General features: G+C 43.1%; 1 protein-coding gene across 1 annotated transcript in view; it reads left to right on the forward strand.

Annotated features, from left to right (window-relative positions):
* The window catches only part of SH3BGRL (SH3 domain binding glutamate rich protein like), a 39226-nt gene that overhangs the window by 425 nt on the left and 15864 nt on the right, over positions 1-22937 (forward strand). The gene's annotated exons all lie outside the window — the stretch shown is intronic.

Raw genomic sequence — 22937 nt, forward strand, 5'->3', positions numbered from 1 at the left:
TTACCAAAAATATGGGCTGGGTGGCTTTTGCAAATTGTAGCAAGCAATTTGGGACAATCTTTAGCAGGGTTTATTTTATCTGCCATTTTATGATGGGGTGGGGGGTGGGGCAACCCTATGTATTATCGGCATCTTCAAGGCTGACATGAGTATGATCCTAAGCAATCTTACTCGGAGGCAAGCTCCGTTGTGCTCAGTGCTGCTTCCTGCCCTTACTGTGGCATCAGCTTTCATAGTATGAGAAGCTGAGACTATGAAAGCTGATGCCACAGTAAGGCAACTATCTCTGTGCTTGATTACCTGGGGGGTAATTTCCCACTGAAAACAACTGGATTGATTCATGAGAAAACATGCAGTAGGATTGTTTTTCTCTTCAGTTGCCAGAAAACTCTGGACAGTGCAATCATTATGTACATGTTTATGGACATCTCAGAAGTAAGTTCCATTAATTTCATTTTGTCTTGCTCCCAGGTAAATGGGTATGCAGCTGCTGTCTACAGCTGCCAAAGCAACACATGGATCCTCTTCTGGAATTTAATTCCCATTGACTTTAATAGGATTTGCTTCCAGTGAAGCATACTTGGATAGTGCTCTTTGGTCTTTAAAGTTCTTTGCAAATACCCTTGAGGAAGGAGTACTCTAATCTGTACTGATTACTTTGCATGCTCCAGTACTGAATCCTAGTATTCAAGACTGCTTCTGCTTGCTTAGGGTGGTCCTTCCAGTTCCCAACTTTTAAATTTTTTTTTATTGTATTGATTTGTCACAGATATATGTACTAACACGTAACCATGTAAGTACTGTACTTGTCTGAGATAACTTGTTTGCAACCTAGCAAGTTTTTCACTAATAACTTTAGGAAAAGCTTAAAAGTGGAGTAAACAGGGTAGACTTCTGCTGCATTTGGTGATTCATGGGTCGCAGCAGCAAGTAACCTTTCCTTACCTAGGAAGGGCTTAATCTGCACCTTCACACCTTCTGCCTACAAAACTGTTTAGCTGGAATGCATGAAGGCATAATGTGAGTGCATCTTAGCATGTACAGAGTGCCTTTCCCTTACATTTGAGTAGCAACCACCAACTTCGATGTTCCTGGGGTTAGGCGAAACTATACCTAGGGAAGGAATGGGTTTCAGTTCTCATTCTTTTCCCTTTTTGGCAAAAGCACTTTTATTTCATGGAGATTATCCAGGAGGTAAGCATCCGTTTAATCCACTTAACGCCACTCTTCAGGCTAGTCCTGCTGTTCAGAATACAAAGGCTCAGATTTCCCCCTCTGGTATAGAAATTAAGCATTAACCTCCCCCAATATTCCTTTCCTGTTTCGTTTCTTTGCTTTTCAGTATCCAGTTCTACAATCTTGAATGCTCTTGTTTTTATTACATTTCTATATGACCTCCCTTCAAAGGGAGTGTGTGTGTGCATGTGTGTGTGTGCATGTGTAAATCTTGTTATTCTCCAGACATGGCTTGTGTAACTTCAGAAACAGAGCTAAATCAGGTGCCTGATTGTCAGGTGTGTAAATCAGGTGTAGCCCCTGTGGCTTCGTTTGGACAAGGAATTGGAGGGTCCTTTAAGAAGTAAATTTGGTACCAATATAATTTAGAACACAATGTACCGTATATACTTGAGTATAAGCCGACTTTTCCAGCACTTTTTTTATGTTGAAAAAGCCCCCCTCGGCTTATACTCGAGTGAGGTGGGCGGCAGCGGCCCAAAAGGAGCCCTTTTGGGCTGCTCCTTCCTCCGCCGCTGCCGCTGTCATTTCCGGCTGTTAGTTCTTCTTTCTCCGCCGAAGCCACCACCACCAGGTTTGTGGTGTGGTGAACCAGCTTATACTTGAATCAATAAGTTTTCCATTTTTTTGTGCTAAAATTAGGTGCCTCGGCTTATATTTGGGTCAGCTTATACTTGAGTATATACGGTACCTTGGTTCTAAGCTCTGCTTGGCCATTAAGTTCAATGGGTAGCTTTGTACAGTACCAGTCTCTGCCTACCTCACAGGGTTGTTAGGAGGATAAAGTGGGGAAATCCCATATATCTCCCTACTCCCACTCTTTGAAGGAAGGTTGGAATGCAAATAATATGACAAAGAACCTGAATATAACTATGATAAAATAAAGCCTGCAACAAAATGTTGCAGTGTGGAATGAGTCAGATTAGGATGTTCCATTTCATCCTTTCTCTGTTTACTGAAGATGTTTGTACTAGCTCAAACCTTGGGGTTCCCTGAACCTGCTTATAACCTCCCATTAGTGCATGGATTCTGCTATTTCGGGCGTATAAGGACCCAGTGCTTGGAAAATTTAGAACATTGTTAGTGTATGATTATAACTCTCGGACTCCAGGACAAGGTGGCTTTTAAAAAGAAAGAAATTCCCAACTTGAAATGTACTTGTGGCAGATCTGCCATGTGAGTGACCCATTCTAACCATAAAGCACCATTTTGTATGCCAGTGAAGGCTTTCTTAAAGTACATCCTAGGAGCTGCTTTGTAAAAAAATGTCAAGACTGTTGGTTCATCTTGCCCAGTAGTGTCAACTTCTGTTTTAGACAGCAATTAAGGTGCTTCCCATATTATTTTCCACTGACCTTTTAAACAATAGAAGCTGTGGACTGAATTTTGGGCTATCACTGGCCTAATCAATGCAGATCTACAGAGAATTGAACTCAAGAGTGCTGATTTTGGAATCCAGAATTTACTAGCCTTTGCATCATGGAACCAACAACATTTGAGAGTGCTGTGCAGCTGAGGTAATCCATGGTCTGGCTTGTCATTGCATCTGAAACCTGACTGATGGGTTCTTTCCCACAAACAAGCCATGATCCGTAAGCCCAGAGCAAACCTTGGTTACAGCTCATCGTCCTCTTGGAGAAAAATAATAAAAGAGCCTAGGTTTGGACTTAATGCTAAGCCAAACAGTGGCTTAACTCTCACCAGGGGTGCAGGGGAAACTCACCTTTGAACCACAGTACAGTGGTACCTCAGGTTAAGTACTTAATTCGTTCCGGAGGTCCGTTCTTAACCTGAAACTGTTCTTAACCTGAAACACCAACTTTAGCTAAGTTGAGTTCTGTTCTTATCCTGAAGCAAAGTTCTTAAGCTGAAGCACTATTTCTGGGTAGTGGCGGAGTGTGTAACCTGAAGTGTATGTAACCCGAGGTACCACTGTACTGGTAGTTAAGTTTAATATGATGTGTGAGTCAGACCTTGCAAAAATTAAAGTGCAGACTTTATGCAGCAAGACAGAATCCAGTATACACTGGAACTTCAGGCAGTTCAGTTTCTTGTGGATAATATTGCAGAATAACTGACGAAATGACTGTACAGTTACATGCGGGGGGTGGGGAGCCTGTGCATGTGGCAAACACTCATAAGGAAGTGGTGAAATAGTTGCACCAGTTTTTACAGCACTTCTGAGGTGGATTTGGATTGTTTCTTTATTCTTGCATTGTGGCTTCAGATGTTTACCAAGCAGCAGGATCCACCTTCTTCTAAATCTAAAGAAGCCCATCAGCAGAGTGACTTGGAGACCACCCACCCAGCTGTGTTGGAACAGCTGAGTCTCTGATCAACTCCTGCCTAAATGGTTAGAACATTTGAACGCTGGTAATGCAGTTCTTCTTACTGCCTCCTCCCACCCCGCTGAGTTTTGATGTGAAAGACCACTCAGTCAGCTCCTTCCTACATCTTGTGACCACACTTGCCATACTATGCACAATTCTGATTGCCCCACTTAAAAAATAATATTGTAGACTGGAAACAGTGTTAGAAAATAGCGAGACGCCAGGCACATTTTGTACTTGCCTATTGACCATTGGCAACCAAGTGAAGATGCCTGAGTGCCACCGTTTCCATCATCTGGAGGTCATTGGATCTGGAATGTTTTCACACACTAGCAACACATCCTGTAGAATTCTATCAGTTATATTTTATCTGAACAATCAGAATGAATTTCTGGAACCGAACTGCTTTTTCTGTGCAGTTAGAGCAGGAGCAGTCCAGAATAGGCCAATATGTGTGTGGACTGTCCCTGGATCAAGGGACTTTCTAAGTTCTCAACGTTCTTAAGCTAGCTCAAGGTTGTCATCTGAACTAGCCAGATGTTTAACTGATAATCAATAACAGTTAGTTCATTATTTGAAAAAATAAGACTTCAGAGCTGTCTTACTCCAAAATGCCAACTAGACATTCTGTTTTGGCAATTGTAAACCTTGGTTTAAGGAACCATTTGGTGCCCATATCGTGACTGGAAAAGGTGCAGAAAGGGAAATGTAGGGATTTTGCAAGATTTGGTGCTTTTTAGTTAACGGGGGAAAAGGAATAAAGTGGTACCTTGCTTTTAGAACAGCTTAGTTTATAAACAACTTGGAAATAAAACGCCGCAAACCCAGAAGTCAGTGTTCCAGTTTGTGAACTTTGCCACCTGCCTAATAATACATGGAGACATAAAGTGAAGCTTGATGTTGGAAAATTCAGGACAAGCAAAAGAAACTACTTCTCACAGCACCCAGTTTAACTATGGGATTTGCTCCCACATGATGTAGGGATGGCCACCAAGATGGATGGATTTGAAAGACGATTGGACAAATTCGTAAGAAGATAAGGTTGTCAGTGGCTACTAGCTATGATGACTCTGAATACCAGCTGCTGTGAAATGCCAGTGGGGGGAATGATTTAATAATAATAATAATAATAATTTTTATTTATACCCCGCCCTCCCCAGCCAAGGCTGGGCTCAGGGCAGCTAACAAGCAATAATAAAAACAAGTTGAATGAATACAACTTAAAAACAAGATTAAAATACAACAATTAAAACATTGAAACATTAAAATATTAAAATGCAGCCTCATCACAGGAGGAGAAAGAAAAAAGAAAGAGGGGGAGGGAATCAAATTGGCGCCAGGCGGAACAACTCTGTCTTACAGGCCCTGCGGAAAGAAATCAGATCCTGCAGGACCCTGGTCTCGTGAGGCAGAGCGTTCCACCAGGCCGGAGCCAGAGTTGAAAAGGCTCTGGTTGAAGCCAATCTAACTTCCTTAGAGCCTGGGACCACTAGGGTGTTGCTATTTATGGACCTTGAGGCTCTCCGTGGGTCATACCGGGAGAGGCGGTCCCATAGGTACGAGGGTCCTAGGCCATGAAGGGCTTTAAAGGTCAAAACCAGCACCTTGACCCTCTACTCCACCGGGAGCCAGTGCAGCTGGAAAAGCACTGGGTGAATATGCTCCCATGGCAGAGTGGTTTTGCACTCAGATCCTGTTTGTGGTCTTCCTATTGACATCTGGTTGACACAGGACCGGCCTAAGACATTTTGGCAACTAAGGTGAACCACAAAATGGCACCTCTCTCCTTGCCATGGAAAAAGAAGTGAGGGAAGATCTACATCAGGAACAAGGGGGTGGCATTTTGACATCAGGATATGCTGCCTGGTGAATCCTTCTGCCTGAGTCAGTTGCCTCACCTTGTCTCATGGGTGGGCCGGCCCTGAATATAGATCTACATCAGGATCTGCTGCACTTGTGCCCCTTGAGTCAGTCGCCTCACTTTGCCTTGCAGGTTTGCTGGCCCTGTGCATGGCTATAAGTGTCATTGCTAAAATACTGCTTTTAGCAAGAAGGAGCTTACGGTGTAGGTATTTTTCTTAGGGTGACAATTGTTGCTGACACTTGATCTCAAAAATCATAGCAGAAATTAGTTTTGTTAGGGAAAATTCACACTAAAATGTTGACATCTTGGTGCAAGAATGTCTTAAAATGGATGTGATCAAAGCAATCTTTGAAACTTTGCAAAAAAAAATTGAGTTTTGCAATGCAGTTCTCCAGCCACGTAATGTATTAAAAAGTCCATATGCAGTGGTGAAGTGCATAAGCATGCCTATATTGGTGAATTGGTGAAAACTGTGTTGTATTAAGGAAATGTGATTGCAAAAATGTGTATATTGGGAGAGATTTATACTAAAATGAGAACTTTTCATGAGAACTTTTTTTTTAAATTAACAGTTGATGTAGAAATGCAGAGAACTGAACTTAAGAATGGGAAAACAAGAAACGGAAGAGAAACAGAGGTGTCAGATTCTCCCCTCCCTAGATGAGTGTTGTAATCCAGAAATATCTTCAGGGCCACAGGTTCCTCATTCCTGGTCTACAACACCAACCATGTTGTGGTTGCATGTGGATAACACCAAAAATAAAACGAATTGAAAAACAAATCCAAAGAAAATGGCTCCTTCCATTGCCATTTGGAAATGCTTGGCGAATTAGTCAAATTTTGATCTTAGGTGGCAGCCTAAGATCTTTCCTTATGGGGTCTTTCCTTATGGAGAGCCTCATAAATTCAGTTCCCCACGGTGACTGCTCCTGCCCCATATCACTAATGTAAGTTTTCCTCTGTGCAAAGTACAGTACAGAGGAATTTGTTGATTTTGCCATTTCTGCGAATTGGGAGAATTGAGCTGATTCTGAACCCAATGTCAGTGGTTTGTAAAGGTGCCTTATTAATTGAACAAGCTAAATGTAAGAGTAACCCCAGGAAGTTTAATTTTCATTGCATTTTAAACAGTGTGTATATTCATGTTGCGTGTATGTGTTAATAAGACATTGTATTATATTTGCAGTGGCCTGTGGCCAGTGTGGGGAACTTTGACCTTCCAGATGTTACTAAACTGCAACTTCCATCATCCCTGACCATTAGTCATGCTTGCTAAGGGATGGCAGTTGTAGTTCAGCAACACCTGGAGGCCCAAAGGTACTTCACTCCTGAATTGGAACTGCTTTTTCTTTTTCCAAGAGCCCAGTTTAAAGGGAAAGGGAAACCCATCCCTCTCCCAAATTTTATGCTATATGCAGAGGTCTCTGGAGTGGGGAGCCTCTTTTTGCCTAGTTAATGCTGGAATTTGGATAAGTTGCGTGAGTCTCTGTCATTGCTTCTGAGATCTCTCCCAACACAAAGTGCAAATTTGGATGGATTCCTGCTTTTGTCTAAAACCCATCAAGAAATGAGAGCAAAGACTCTGCCCTGTGTGCTCGTCAAAGGACTTTAATGGAGGGGTTGGTTCCATAAATAATGAGTGACTATCAAGCTATATCAAACTTTATGGGCCCCTGGACCCAATTCTCTTTCGAATTTGGAAGGAAAACTTGTACACATTTTGAATAAGCAAGATGGGACACTTGAATAGAGTTTATGGTATAAGAAGAGCATGGGAACAGCATGTGTTTTTTGTTGTTGTGGTTGTTTTTTAAAAAAACCTTTCCTCTTATGCAGCCTGCTGATAATGCACGTCATATATAGGTCATGCAGCTTAGGCTTTTATATAGGCTGTTATGTTACCCCCTCCTCAGGGGGGTAGACTTCACACAACAAAAGGGATCCCACAGCAGAGATTACTTTTAACAGCTCAAGACACTGACAGTGGCTTTGAGTGCTATAGCAAGTGTGTGCTAGCATCCATGTGCATGGACTCTGCCATGGGCAATTGGTGGTGCTTATTTGTAATAATCATAAAGGATATGACGTAGGGTATATATCTGTGCGCTGCTCTGGTTTGCCAGAAGCAGCTTAGTCATGCTGGCCAGTAAAGCGAGATGAGCGCCGCAACCCCAGAGTCATCCACAACTGGACCTAATGGTCAGGGGTCCTTTTACCTTTATATAGGAATCTATAGCCTGGGCAACCTTTCATATTTGAGTCCCATTACATACTACAAAGCCAGGTGCCTCTAGTCAACTGCATGCAGCTGATGATGTTTGTTTGTAATGACGAACATTAGTCTTTCAGTACAAACAAAATGCCACCTCTAACAACTGGACAACATGCAAAGAATACTTTTTCCAAAAAGCGAGGCATGGTGTAAACCAAAGAATCAAATGTGATGCAATTGAGGATAAATGAGCACATTTTGGGGGTGGGGGTAGTTATTGTCTAGTTCAGGCATGACCTGCCTTTTTGTGCCTGTGGACACATTTGGAAATTTGAGAACATTCCGTGGACAGCAGTCACATAATGACTGTCATGGGAAGGGTGGTGGTATTGAGCACTGTATGGGTGTGACAAAACAAAGAAATGGCCGCTATTGGATTTTGGCATAATGCAAAATGATTGCTGCATCTAAAATAGTGGGGAAATCCAAGCATAAAATGGTGCAGCCATGACACAGCTGCCCCATCAATAGGAATAAAAGGTCACCAGTGCAGTCACTCACCAGTGCAGTCACTCACAGAGCGAAGTTCTTTGCACCTCTGCTCAGGATAGGGAGGGTAGGCACTCAGTCTTGGCACCAAGTGCTACGTGGGCATTTTTAAGGAGATGTGTTCAATGTAGGAGAGGCTGAGGCAGTACAAAGCACTGATTCTTGTGCCCTATGGATTTAGAGGGGATATAGACCTTTCAGGGTTTCACAAAAGTACAGTACCAGCAGCAACATTTCCCCTCAGTTAGCAGCCTCTAGTGTAGTTTCTGCTCCTTTGAACATGGTATTTACTATTGGTGATTATCTCTCCCCCTGCCCCCATACAGTGGTACCTCGGGTTAAGAACTTAATTCGTTCTGGAGGTCCGTTCTTAACCTGAAACTGCTCTTAACCTGAAGCACCACTTTAGCTAATGGGGCCTCTCGCTGCCGCCACGCCGCCGGAGCACGATTTCTGTTCTCATCCTGAAGCAAGGTTCTTAACCCAAAGTACTATTTCTGGGTTAGCAGAGTCTGTAACCTGAAGCGTCTGTAACCTGAAGCATCTGTAACCTGAAGCGTCTGTAACCTGAGGTACCACTGTACTTTAAAAATATTCTCTGGAAGTAGTCCTGATATTCTGACTGGATGAATGTTTTGCCCAGTGAAATGACCCAGCAGAACAATGACTTAACAAAAAATAAAAACCCTAAGAAATGATTAGCTAAGGCATTTGGCACAGATTCCAGTTTTCCTTCTGGGAGGCAATCTGCCAGTCACACCTTTTAAGTATGATTTCTGTTTCTTCCCCTTCCTTCTGTTGGGTGTGGTCTCCCATGTTTCCTCAGTCCTTTTCAAGGCATGGCTTAATCCTGCAGGGTACAGTCTCCTTGTAAAGTTCCCACAGGTTATTAGGGTCCAGAAGAGCCATTTTAAAACACACACACATAAACACACACCAATAAATATTTACAGACTTAAACCCATAATCTTTATTGTTCCTGAGATGCAGAGGGGCAATATAATGTGATCAGTCTGGTACTAAATCTCATTTGACAAACTCACTCAGGCTTAAGGGCTAATGCCACAACATTCAGAGTTCTGTTTCCCATGCGCAGCAGGTGAGGCTGTGCACCACATTGTGTTTCCAGGGAAGATTAAGAATTATAAAGGCAAGTTAGAGACATTTCCTTTCTGGAGAATCAACCTCCCCTTCCCCCGCCCCTGGTCAAGGATCACAGTACAGTACTCAGGACTGGTCAAGTTATTTATTTCTGTGCACCCCACCTTTTCAATTAAGGAATTCAAAGCAGCAAATACAACCCCTTTTCTCCAAATATTTTTTTATCATTGCAACAACCCTGCAAGGTACCTTGACCCAGTAATAGCAGCTGACCCAAGGCTAGCTAGTGAGCTTTGTGGCTGAGTGGGAATTTGAACCTGAGAAATCCCACAGGTTCCTCTCACTGCAAGTAAATATTTAAATCAGTAACCTTTTGTTGCCCTTTCATGGTACTCAAAACCACCAGCTGCACTGGCTTCCTCACTCTGCCCAATGATAGGAACAGCTCCCTCCCCTACTTCACTTGATACATATACTGTATATATATTTCTGGTCATTAGCAGGATAATACAAATGACCAAACTGGAGTGGGTGAAGCGGAGAGATAGAGAGACAGAAATAGTTGTTCCAGGTAGTTCCAGGCATACCAAGGTAAATTCCCATTGATAAATAACTTTGTTGATGGCAAGCAGGGCAATGTTAACAATGGCTAAACAATGAAGCTATTGTTTTGTCATAGATTTGTTTAAACTGTGTGATAGTCCCTGCTAATCCTTTAATTAGCATATGTGGTGGCTAATTAAGTCAGACCCTGTGTGCTGGACAGACACCCTTAATTCTGTGAAATCAACATGGGTTCAAAGGTAATGGAGTCAGCCTAATTCCCTTTGAGGTGAGAGCCTGGGGGGACTGAGCACAACAAAGCATCAAATAACTAGGTGTGAGAATACAGATGAGCAGGGCCTCTCTCCTCAAACCAGGGCTTAGGATAGCAAGGTGAGAACAGGTGAGATGTAGCTTTTCTTGGGCTGGGCTGGGGTTGGGGAGGCAAGCTGCAAGGCAGGGATGCTGCTGCCTTTGGAAGAAGCTGGCGCTGCTTGGGACGAGGTGGTTGGAACCACCCTCCTACAGGAGGCTATGGTTGTAAATGTGTGTAAACAAGCCATATATCATAAAGACGCCATAAAGACTGTGTCCCCTTGTCCAAAAGTGAACACAGACTCTGGGTTAAGGCACACCTGCAACCCTTGGAATCTCGCACCGCTTGGAGATTGAGGTGGCACATAGCAGTATTGTGCTAGGGAAAGTAAAGCAACAGATGCTGGGAACCTTGCAGAATGGCCGAGACCTGGCTCAAGGCTTGGTATGAAGGACAATGTCTGTTTCCTCAGGTCCAGAGGATGGTGCCCCTTCCTGCCTCAATCAGCCCTTGATCTGCCTGGCCCATTGTCTTCTCTGCTCCTGCTATGCCCCTAGGACTGGGATGGGGAATCTCTTGTCCGGGAGCCAGATTTGGCCCTCCAGGCCTGGCCCTTGGGACTGTCCCCAGACTACACCACTCACTGGCCCTGATTTGCACCCCGAGTGTTTTTGTCGGCTAGAATGTGTTTGTAGAGGCAGTACAAGTGTCAGCTAGAAGCCCAGGTAGATGGTGTGGGGACCTCCATTCCTGGGGTAGGGATACCCAGATCCCATGGTTTCAGAGTTATTGGCAGAGTCTTCTGGGCAGATCTTGCTCCACATCATGTTTGAGGTCTGGGCGGAGCTGAACCATGGCGGGCCACAGCTGCATTCACCCTAGATCTGCAAATACAGTACAGACGAGCCTCTTCTGTTGTGTTTTGGTTCTGAAATCCTTTCATGACAAGAATTAAGGACCTTTTGGTTCTGAAATTTGGGCCACATCTGCACCATACATTTAAAGCACTGCAATATCTTTTTAACATTTAGTCCCTCTTTGCCTGGAACTCTGGAAATGGCAGCTCTGTGAGGGGAATAAGAGACTTCTAACAACTCTAGGCACCCTTACAAAACTACATTTCCCTGGATTCTTTGGGGGAAGCTGTAACCATTATAGTGATATTACTGTGTTGTAAGTGTGAGACTTTAGATCTCCACCTCTGATGTTGTGGTTAGATATTAGAGGTTCTTGACATTGCTGCTTATTTCTTCCATTCTACTGCTGCTGTTTAGTTTGAATTTGGGTGCTAATTTGGGTGCTATCATTTAAGCTTCAAGAGCTACCATTTAATGAAAATGTACATGCATTGTTTAAATCTGCCTTAAGCATTTTCTTAAAGAAAGCTCAGGAAAGGTGGGCTAATCATGAAATTTTGGTAATACTGGGTAGCATTACTACCTATTACTGAGATACAGCTGTGCCTGAACAATATCTATAAATGTGGGTTAGGTCAGTATATTTTTTTTCTGAAAGGCATTCATTGTTCTAGTGACAGCACAGAAATGCACAGCAACCAGCCTTTGGGGAAACACAGTTATTTTAATGTCTCTGACAAGTTTCCTGGCAGACCTAAGCAAACAGCTGAGTTAAAATCCCAGCTTTTAGATCCCTTAAAATGCCATTACCTATATCTGTTGTTGCGAGATCTTGATTTCTGTGTAACAACAGTTGTACAACACTACTCAGGACAGTGTGGAAATGGATATATGTTCTTCCACAAAACTATTAAGAAACACTATTTTAATTTCAATCATCTTAACAGGTTCTGGGACTCTTAAAAAAAATATACAACCATCATGGAATTTTTACTACATGATAACCATCTCTCTCCCATTGCATATACACCCAGCCCTCATTCTAAAGTTCCCCGGGTTCACTGGAAAATCCCAGTAGCAAGTAGGCTACAAATGTGGAAACCTGTGGCCCTCCAGATGTTGTTGGATTTAAGCTCCCATCAGCATCAGCTAGGGTGGCAAATGATTGCAGTTGATGGGAGCTGTCCCCTAGCAACATCTGGAGTGCCACAAGTTCCACAGGCCTGCCTAGAGGGGAAAGGTTTAATCAAGGGTTCATAGTCTAACCACACTTTCCATAAGTTGCCTTGTGTGAGAGTTACACCTAGGTCCCCAGCAGTCAAAGTTCTGCATTACCAGTTGCTCCTTTGGGACAGCTCTGACCTTCATTTTTAAATGTTAAGGCTCTAGGTCAGGGGTTGGCAACATAAGGCCCGTGGGCCACAAGTGGCCCATGGGGGTTGTTTAGTCAGCCCACGAGCTGCCCCCAAATCAAGTCGCCTGCTCAGCAAGTCCCTGCCCGCTGCGCTAAACCAGCGTGGCGTGGGGACTCACTTCTGCGGTGCCAGAAATCGCACATGGAATCTGGCCCACGGAGAGATCTCCACTGGTGTGAACCGGCCCAGGCGAGGTAAACCTTGCCAACCCCTGCTCTAGGTGGATGCTGTGACTTATTAAAAATGTGATAACCAAATGGCCTGGGCCAAGCCAGAATCCCAGAACACAATGGGGATGTAGTAGACAATGTGAAGGCAAACTTACAGCTGTGTTCATATTCCTTTGCTGAACTTTTAAAGTAGTGGATGGATAACCCATCATGTTCAGTGAATGCCCTCCAGCAATTGTTGAGGTTTTATGTGGTGTTTATTTTGGACTAGGCAAAAAGCCATTTCCAAGCATGTAAAAGTCAAACATGGTTTGGCTGAATTTCAGAGACTGCCAAAGGGCAGACTCTTTTCACATTGAAAAGCAGTAATTGGGGTTATGGCTATGATGATTTGGGAGGTGCCCAGTGCTTTAAAAAGAAGCAGGAGGTCGCTGGAAGACATCCTTTTGAAACCTGATAATGTTTTGCCACACTGCATTGCAGACAGTGTATGCTTGTTTTATTTCTTCTTCTTTTTTAAAGTGCTTTGTTTCCAAGCATATGTTTTAAGGAGAGGAACAATGGCATGTCTAATGCTGGGTTCTGCAGCGGCAACATGCAAACTCAAAAGGCACATCCACACACACACAAAAAGATTAATCAGATTTTCTAGATCTTCTGATTTCAAAGTCAGGCATAAAGTTAGCAAATCAGCTTGAAATTGGGGGGTGGGGGGTGGAAATGGGTAAGATGACCAAGCAGGGCACTTGGCCCCACCTAACCAGATAGAAAGCATTATTGAAATTAGAATTATAGCACATAGAGAGGAACTGGCGTGGCTTCTGCAAGCAGTGGCAGACTTGGGTACTATGGTGCCCTGCGCGAGGGCAAAATTTGGCATTCCTCCACCCCACCCCAGTCCTTGCGCTACTTTCCCAAAGGTGGGTAAGGAGGTACCTGGCTTTGTGACGGAGGCACAAAGACTCTGGCAGGGACCTAGAGCCCTCCTATCTCCTTCCCCAAGCTGGGAAAGTGCTAGCTAGGCTTTGGAACAGAGGCAGAAGGACTCTAGGACCCTGTCAGAGCCTCACGCCTCCTACCCATAGCCTAGCACCTAGCTCACCCTGCTTTGAGATGGCATCCCCTTGGACCAGTGAAAAGCCCTAAATCTGCTCCAGCTGTAAGGCTAGGTTCTGTCTTAACTAACAAGTGTTTCTCAAACTTGGGTTCCCAGCTTTTGTTGGAGTACAGGCGTAACCTTCCATCATCCGCTGCTAGCTGGACCAGTGGTCAGGGATGGTGGGAATTGTAGTCATAACAATAGCTGGAGACTCAAGAGACTCAAGTCTGAGAAACACTGAACACTTCTTTTGAGAGTGTTGACAAGCCTATAAGTAGAGGTGATCCAGTCAACACTGTGTATTTAAACTTTGAAAAAGCTGTTGATTAATCACCGCCCTGAAAGACTCCTGATAAGCTTAGCAGTCATTGAGTGGGATGGTGGGGAAGAACAGGTCCTCTTATACATCAGTAATTTTAACCACTAACTTGTTTAAGAAAAAGTAGAGAGTAGGGATCAATAGGCCATTCTCACAGTGGAGGCTTTTAAGAAGTGAGGTCCCTCAAGGATTCATATTGGGACCAGCGCTTTTTAAGTTGTTCATAAATTAGTTTGGGTTGAGCTGCTTGGCAGCCAAGTTTACTGATGACACTCAGTTGTACAGGAGGTAAGAACAGAAGGGCATTGCAAAGAGCTCTGAAAGAATCTTTTCAAAGTGCATGAATGGTAATTAAATTAGCAAATGTTATTCAATGCAAGCAAGTGCAAAGTGACACATACTATTGCAGAAAATAAAATCCACGTATAGGCCTATGGAGTCTGAACTGGTGGTGAGTGACTAGGAATAAGATCTTGGATTCATAGTTTGCTTGATGAAGATTGTGACCCAGTGTGTGGCAGCTGCGAAATAGGTGAAGCCCAGGTAAGGAATAATTGGGAAACGGACTGATAATAAAACTGCCAGTATCACAACGTTGTTAAACAAATGTTGGACACGCTTGGAATACTGTGTACAGTTTGGGTTTGCTTCATCTTAGAAAGCATATTGTGCAACTGGATAAGGCCCAGACAAGAGCAACTATAACAAACACAGAATAAAGAGTTATGCATGGTTTGTAGCAAGTGGATAGAGACGTTTTTCTTGCCCCTCTCACAACTAGAGTCATCTAATAAAGTTTAATGTTGGGATAGTCAGGACAGACAGAAGAACGTATTTGTCTGGGTTACATGGTGGAATTTTCTACCACAGGCCCAGGTTGGCAAGGGCCACCAACTTGGATGGCTTTAAAAGGAGTATATTCATGGAGGACAGGCATCCCCAAACTCTGCCCTCCAGCTGTTTTGGGACTACAATTCCCATCATCCCTGACCACTGTTAGCTAGGGGTGATGGGAGTTGTAGTCCCAAAACAACTGGCGGGCAGAGTTTGGGGATGCCTGATGGAGGACAAGGACTATCAGTGACTACTAGTCATGACCTCTATATTATTAGCTCCAGTATCAGAGGTGGTATGCCTCTGTAGACCAGTTGCTGAGAATTACAAGTGGGGAAGAGTGTTGTTGCACTGAGGTCCTCCTCATTCATTTCCCACAGGCCTCTGCTTGGCCACCAGTGATGCCAGAGTACCTGAGCCTCCAGTCTGAGCCCACAAGGATGTTACATTATTGCATTAACATCTGGAGGGCACCAGGTTGCAGAAGGCTGTTCTGTGTAAACCTCTGGGTAGAAGAGCCTGAGGGCAATTGAGGATGGCAGTTTGGTTGATGACTTATTTGTGAGATTCTAGAAGCAATTATCTAGATGCCTTAGAAATAGAATTCTGAACTAGGTGAATTTTGCCAGGAAGCTGACACCAGACATCAGCAGCACAAGACCTGTAAGTTAAATTTCATTTAAAAGTAGGTATTGTGAGAGAGTAAGTCCCCCCCCCCCAACTTAGCAGGTATAGTAATCATGCATTCGGGACTTTTTTAGCTGTGTGGGTTTTGGGGTTGGTGTGTTTTTGTTTTTTGCCTTGTGCTGGGTGGTCTTGGACAAATTGTTGCCTGTCCATTTTGATTATCTTTAGTAAAAAAAATAAAATCGGAACAGTTGTCTACCTTACAGGGTTGTTGCTAAGACAAATAGACTGTGAAAATGCTTTTGCAATTCTTAAAAAATGTGCAGTAGACTGCTGGTTTCTTTTGTGAAACCAGTCATAGAATCATAGAGTTGGAAGAGACCACAAGGGCCATCGAGTCCAACCCTCCTTTCTTGTGGCTTAAGAACATGTGTAACACTTTCTGAACAGTTTAACAAACTTTGGAATATTTGGACAATGTATGTTTGGAGGCAGTTAATACGTCTAATTTGATCGGGAAATATTTTGTTCTTGTACATCAACATTTATAAAGGACTCTATGCATTATGCTGTGTTGTATAATGAACTTATCATTTGAAGTGCTTTTTAAAAACATACAAACATTCCCACAGGCAAGCTTTCTTACTGTGGCTATTGCCACAGAATAATTATTAGTTTTAAGTATACCTGTCTAAAGTGCATCTTTCACTTACATTAATAAAGCTACCCTCCACATTCCTTTGAATACCTTGCAGAAGTCTTCAAAATAACTCCTAATTCTGCTCTCCTAGTTCATTTATTATTATTATTCCTCCTCCCATTTTTCCCTTTCCACTGTCTATTGTACTACATGCACTAAGTAAGCTTGCTAGGATAAAATCTGGACAGCACAAAGTTTAATTTTGCAGAGCTTGTGTTGGCTCCCACCTACCCGAAGGAATACTGGCTTCCTCATGTTAAATACATATGCAGCTTGAAACAGTGTCAAGTGAGAGGCCCATCTGACAATCTCTGTCTCCCTGGAGTAAAACCAGCTGCTTTTAGTTTACTTTCTTGTCAAGTTATCGGAAGCAATCTGATCTTCTAGGTTTTTGCATCAGAGCACAACTCTGCTGTTCTTCCCCCACACTTTTCTTTTTCTAAGACAATAAGAGGTTGTGTTCGTATCATACCAAATTAACTCTTTGACGTTAGGTAGTGTATATTTTTGTTTGTGTTTTTTAAAACACAAAAATATGTGTTTTTCTGACGTGAACGGTTCTTTGCTTTCCTTAAGAATAAAACTAAAATATGCACATTTTAGTAGTATAATTATTGAATACAAAACTGAAGCCTGAATGCATCTATCTGCAGATAAACAAATGTTTTATAAATATTAAATGCACACTGTTCAGAGAAATCCAGCATTATTCAATGCAAGCTGCTCATTCACTCCAATTTAATTTGTACAGTAATCTAATCACAGCACTAAAAAGAAATTACTCAGACCAAGCACATTTTGTAGACAACTTGATCTTGGATATATTTAAGTCTTTATCTTCCCCAATAGCTTATATGGATCTATTGTCTCTTTCCTGTATCCTTTCATTCCAGTTGATATGAAATATGTTCCACTTTTCTCTAAATCTATCGTCTTGCTGCCTGACTTCCCTAATCCTTATTATATTTGTAATTTGATCATCTGAATACAGTACAATATAATACAAAGGCACTGTGATACTTCTTTAAACAGCCATAGCTCCACCCAAAGAATCATTGGAACTGTATTTTTCTTGCTGCTGCTGCTGCTGTTAATTTATACCCTGCCTTTTTCCTGACGGAACTCAAGGCTGCTTACTGATAAAAACAAGAATCTTTAAAAACACAGAAAAAAACCAATCATTAAATTACAATTAAATATTGATAGAATTAAAACTATATTCATATATAAAATTTGCTTAAAACATGCCAGTAAGTACAGGTGGAGACCATTTTAGGCTTGTCAAATTGTGACGTGCTATTGCCGCCATGTGGGTCCTTTTGGACCCAGAAGAAGGCAGAACGGTGTGGGGAGGGGTGGACTGGGATGGGGGATGCTTATATATGCATAGGGGCCAGGAACGGAACCCTTGTGTGAAATGGGCACTGCCTGTACAATAAAACCAGCACAGCAGCAGTGCTTTAATTCAAAGCAGTCAGTTCCTAAAAGCCTGTTGGAACAAGGAAATCTTCACCTGCCGGCGGAAGAACAACAAGGAGGGAGTCAGTCTAGCTTCTCTAGGGAGGGAGTTCAATGTTCCGGAGCACCCACCAAGAAGGCTCTTGGTAGTTTGTTAAGGGTGCTGAGAATTGTTAGAAGGCAACCCACCAAATTCCCCTGATAGAGCCACAGTTACCAGCGTGCTTTAACAAGCAATCTTCTCTTCCCAGGGAACCAATGTATATGCTGTGATTTATAGGAAGTAGACCTATTAAAACTAATGAACATGATTAAGGTAGTTCATTAATTTTGTGACTCTTAGTTGAATGCCACCTGCCATCTCCATGGAAATTTCCCACATGTATTTAGCTCTTCAGAGAATAGCTCCTCTGAACTGGCCTGCTGAAATTCCAGCATGCATCAGCATGTGGAAATAGGTACCCGGTATGTCCATATCATTTAAATCGCCAGAAACAAAATAGCTGGGTGAGGAGCAAATGCTCAGGTGAGGAGCAAATGGATGTAGAGGCGAAGTGACAGAGACTGCCCACCAAATGCCACAACAGATAAGACAGAGACTCTGCCCTCTCCCCCAAATGCACTAGCAAACTTCCACTCCAGCAGTGACTGCAGATGTAGAAGACATTTTTTTTATTGACGGATTCTCTGTGATAAAACAGAAACCCATATTATTATTATGTTTAAATGCCGCGCACTGGCATTTTGTTGAGAATTATGTCATGTGGACAGTGCAAAAAAAGTCTGTGCCAAAGTAACACTGATTCTGCAAGAAATCTCTGTCTGGAAGCACCCCAAGTAGTTTTATGCAAGTAGAGCCTGTTCCATCACCTGGTGACTGCACGATGCACCTGGTGTCATCTCCCCTTGATTAGACCTCTGGCCTTTTTGTAGCCTGGCAGATACTCCTCCACCAGTTCTCCCACTGGAGCCTCCTCTGGCTTAGCTCATGAGGAGAGGGAGATTGAAGGCAAAGATTCTGGATCCTTTGAAGCAATGTACAGGCTTGTCCAATGCCCAAGGTGAAATGTCTGGGCAAGCTGGGCTGCTTAACATGGTTCTTCAAGTGTACTGGGGTTTCCTGCGGCTCCAAAGCTTCTTTTTTGGATGAAGTTCTCCAAGCGTCTGGGTCTGAGGGAAGCACTGTAGCTTAGCAGTGGCTTTGTTACAGGAGGTCCCAGATAGCGGTTCTGTACTATCCTATCTATGGTGGGATGAGAACTTTACAGAGGCTGATTCTCATGTAGCTTAAATGTGCCGTTACCATTTGTGATATTACCTGTATGTGCCTTCAAGGCACACACATGAAGGAAATGGCTTGGTGACCTTGAAGCTAGTCCACTGCTTGCATCATCAGTCCTAAATGCATCCAGTCTTAGCAATTCACACTTGGTGAGGTGTGTTTAGTTTTCACTAAAAAAAGTTCATCATCTGAAACCATTACATCTTTTCTAGTTAATTTTTTGAGATTTATTATTATTATTTTCTTATTCTCTCAGCACAACTCCTACCTGAACATTTTGGTGCATTGCATATGCATTTTCAAAGCCACCATCAAACACATATACTGTATGCATGTGCTTTTTTGATTGTCCACCAGTTGCCCAGAATGTTTTGTTGCCAGTTGCACAAGCTTTTGCAGGTGACATGACTTCATGTGTGATTCTTGGCTCAAAAAAGCCCCAGTGCCTGAGACAGCAGAAGCAGCAAGAGTTCAGCAGTAATTACCCACTTCTAAAAATAGTCATGTTTTATCAGACCTCATGCAATGCAGAGCAACAGGGAAATCGCTTGGAGCTCTTTGCTGCAAATGTCCTGATGGTGCTTGAATGCCCTATGGTCTGAAGAGATGTCAGCACCAGCTGAGGGTACTCAGCACCCTATTAGCAGGATTGCTAGAAGTCTTTGGGAGACTGAGGAGTGAGGTCCACATGGCTATTTTCTTAAAGTGGTGACACCAGTGGTGTAGTAGTAAATTCTGAAATGCTGGCACTCTGTGACAACTATAGCCACACCCCTTCATGAATTTTGTTTGGCCAGTGCATACTATGGCTTGAACACCAAGCTAGAGTTTTTTGCACATTTTGAGCATTTTCCGCTCAAATCCTGCTTGGCTTAACATCTAGCCTGATGAAGACTACTGGTGGACTCAAAAGCTTGTTCACTGTTTTGTGTCATTTTGCTTGGGACTTTGGAAATCCTTCTCCATTCCCTCCCTTTTATCCATGCATGCCATGCCAATCTACCTCTTTTTCTGCCTATCTTCCTTGATGGGTTTCTCTCAGAATAAAGCCTATTTATTTGGCATGCAGAAGATTAGCAAATAGCACCCCAGGAGCTGGCCTTGTTGCCCTGTTGTTAAATAATTGACAGAACCTCATCCCTACCTGCCTCTGCACCACTGAGTGGCATTGTCTCAATTTAGATATCACACTAAACCATGGATTGCAATAATCATAACTTAGAAGCCAGACTGTAGTTTCAACACAAACCACAGTTTAGAAATTCTTGCCTGCTTTTGTTTTCCAAACAACGTGTGCTCCTTTTCACAGGCTATTCCACAGAGCTCCAAACCATAGTAAGTTGTTTCAAATGGAGCCTTAAGCCAAGCTGTGACTTAGCCCAAAAGCACTGGCTCCTGGGGCAGAGATTGACATCTCTTTGCTTCTCTTCAGCCCTGTTGCTGCTGCCAGTAGAGCAAGACAAACCATAAACCCAAGTTCAGATGACAGGCTAAACCAAATCATGCCTTAGCACAGCAGCAGCTGCCGGGAGGATTGGGGGAGGAGCACGGTGACCATGATCTTCTCTTGAGGAACCTACGGTACTTGTTTGTGCATTCTCCTGAAGACATAGTTTGGTTTAGCATTAGATGTGAACTGGCTCTATGTCTTTCCTTCTCCACATTCAAGAGAGAGAAAACTTGGCCACAAGCTTTTAAATAGCTTTCTTTGGCAGATTAATAAACTAAAGCATTAAATGATTGATAGATTTGGTGAGGAGGTTAATCTGTAGGGTTGATGATTGAAGAGCACCTTTGTTCTGCTTTTGAATCAGTTCTGACTCTGGTTTGCTACTGAAATAGAAAGTGAAAAAAAGTCAAGCCAAGATGACATTTTGCTTCCAGCAATGAGTGCTGTCTCTTGAGTTATTGCAAGTTTACCTCTTGCTTCTCTCAGTGGAATGTTGTGAAGGTTTGTGCAACCTGAGTATCTGGAAATGGCAGTGGCAGAGGAAAAAACCAGCTTGTGTTTATTAATGTTCTTTTTAAGGAAGAAGAGTGAGCTGTAATATTCCAGGGTGTTATGTTTATGTAGCCTTCAGGAAACTCTAAATCTAAATACTCTAAATCTTGTGGCACCGTTTGGCACTTAAAGGTTGCCAAACTTCTTGTGAGATGAGCTTGTTTACTAATGCATCACAATATGCAACTGGTGAAGTAGTCTGTAGCTAACAAAAGTTTCTGCAGCAGTAAACCCGGTAGTCTTTCAGGCAGGAGTGGGGAGCCTTTGACACCCCCCCCCCCGGATAGTGTTGGACTCCAACTGCCACAATCCCTAGTCAGCATAACCAGTAACAGGGGGTGTTGGGAATTCTAGTGAAGCAACATTCAGAGGGGCTCAGTTTCACCAGCCCTTGCTTTATGATATTGCTCACACTACAGTGGTACCTCGGGTTAAGAACGCAATTCATTCTGGAGGCCCATTCTTAACCTGAGGTACCACTTTAGCTAATGGGGCCTCCTGCTGCCGCGGCGCGATTTCTGTTCTCATCCTGAAGCAAAGTTCTTAACCCGAGGTACTATTTCTGGGTTAGCGGAACCTGAAGCGTCTGTAACCTGTAACCTGAAGTGTCTGTAAACCGAGGTACCATTGTATAGCTAAACAATGACTTATCTATAACCATCACTTTATGCACTTACCTTGTTTGAGCCATCTCTTCCAACAGTTCTAACTGAAGGGTTGGTCGCTTTACAAAAAAATCCCTAAGGGCAAATTGGGTATATTCATGTCCTCCACAAACTATGTCTGAACCCAAGCCCTTTATGTTTCACTGAGGACAAAAAGGAGGCAATTGTCTCAGCTGAATGACTTTGTAGGCTTATTCCTTGGTTGATCTTTTTTTGGTTCAATGGGCTAACATGGCTAGTCTTCTGGAGGATTTGTTTGTGTGCCCCACATCATTTTTACAGGATCAGTTTCTTTGTAAGGAGGAAGTTTTGGAGATTTGTGCCATGTTTATCTCATTTGATTTACAAATATACAAGCTGATGGGAAGGGAGGAGCAGGCATGCACCCGGGCCAGCAAAATTTTCCAAAAGCTCAGCCCTCTAGGTCTCTCTTCCTGGCCTTTGGGATTCTTACCAGGTCAGTCTCGTCCCCAGCCACCCCTCCTTTCTCTGGGTCACACTCTCACTCGCCCTGCTTTGCATCCTTCTTGTGTGCCTTTGCCAGGCAGGATGGGGCTTTGAACTCTGGAACTGCCTCTTGCTTCCCTGGAGAGAGATAGGTTTGTGAGTGTTAATAGGCTACTGTAGGAAGCCAAGCCTCCCATACAAAGCTAAAATTTGCATGTGTTACTCTGCCCACTTCTGTCTCTGGCCCTGCACACTGTAAGCATGTGGCCCCCAGAAGATTTCCCAGAAACAAATGGGGCCTTGGCTTGATAAAGGTTCCCGACTTTTCCAGAAAGTGAAAAAAAGTTGCCTTTTCAAAAAGTGAAAAGCCGAAAAGCCCAGCTAGACTCAAGCAGCCACATCAAATTCCTGTTGCTACAGAGTTTCCTTTTATTTCGTTTACAGTAATGCTAGGAAATTCTGTGCCCTTTAGAAATAAAAGTTCTTGGTTTTGTTTGTTTGTGGCATGCAGGTTAACTTCTTGGCTGGTTTTGTCTTCGGTTTAGACTCTGAAAGCACAACTGTTGTTCTCAGCTGGGCACTTTCGCAGGGTGCTCTTTCAAATTGGAATGGTATGCGCATTCCTGGTGTTCTCTGGAATGTCAAAACGACATGCAGTTAGGACCTCCAGACTGGCTTAGTTCCCTGTGGATAAATTAATTTGACTTGGCAGCAGCCCATCTCTCCCTTGTTATCGCTCCACTGAAAAGCGGCTCTCTTCTTCTGAGTTTTATCAACAGCAGTTCAGGCAATTTGAATGGACAGATCCTGTGGGCTGGCACCAAGGATGTCCTGTACAACTTAGTGGTATGCCAGAAACAATGAGTGTCATTCCTGGTGGTTCTTGTTTTTTAAAAATACACCTTTTGGTA

This window comes from Podarcis melisellensis, assembly GCF_964234715.1.
Source record: "Podarcis melisellensis genome assembly, chromosome: Z".
NCBI lineage: Eukaryota > Metazoa > Chordata > Lepidosauria > Squamata > Lacertidae > Podarcis > Podarcis melisellensis.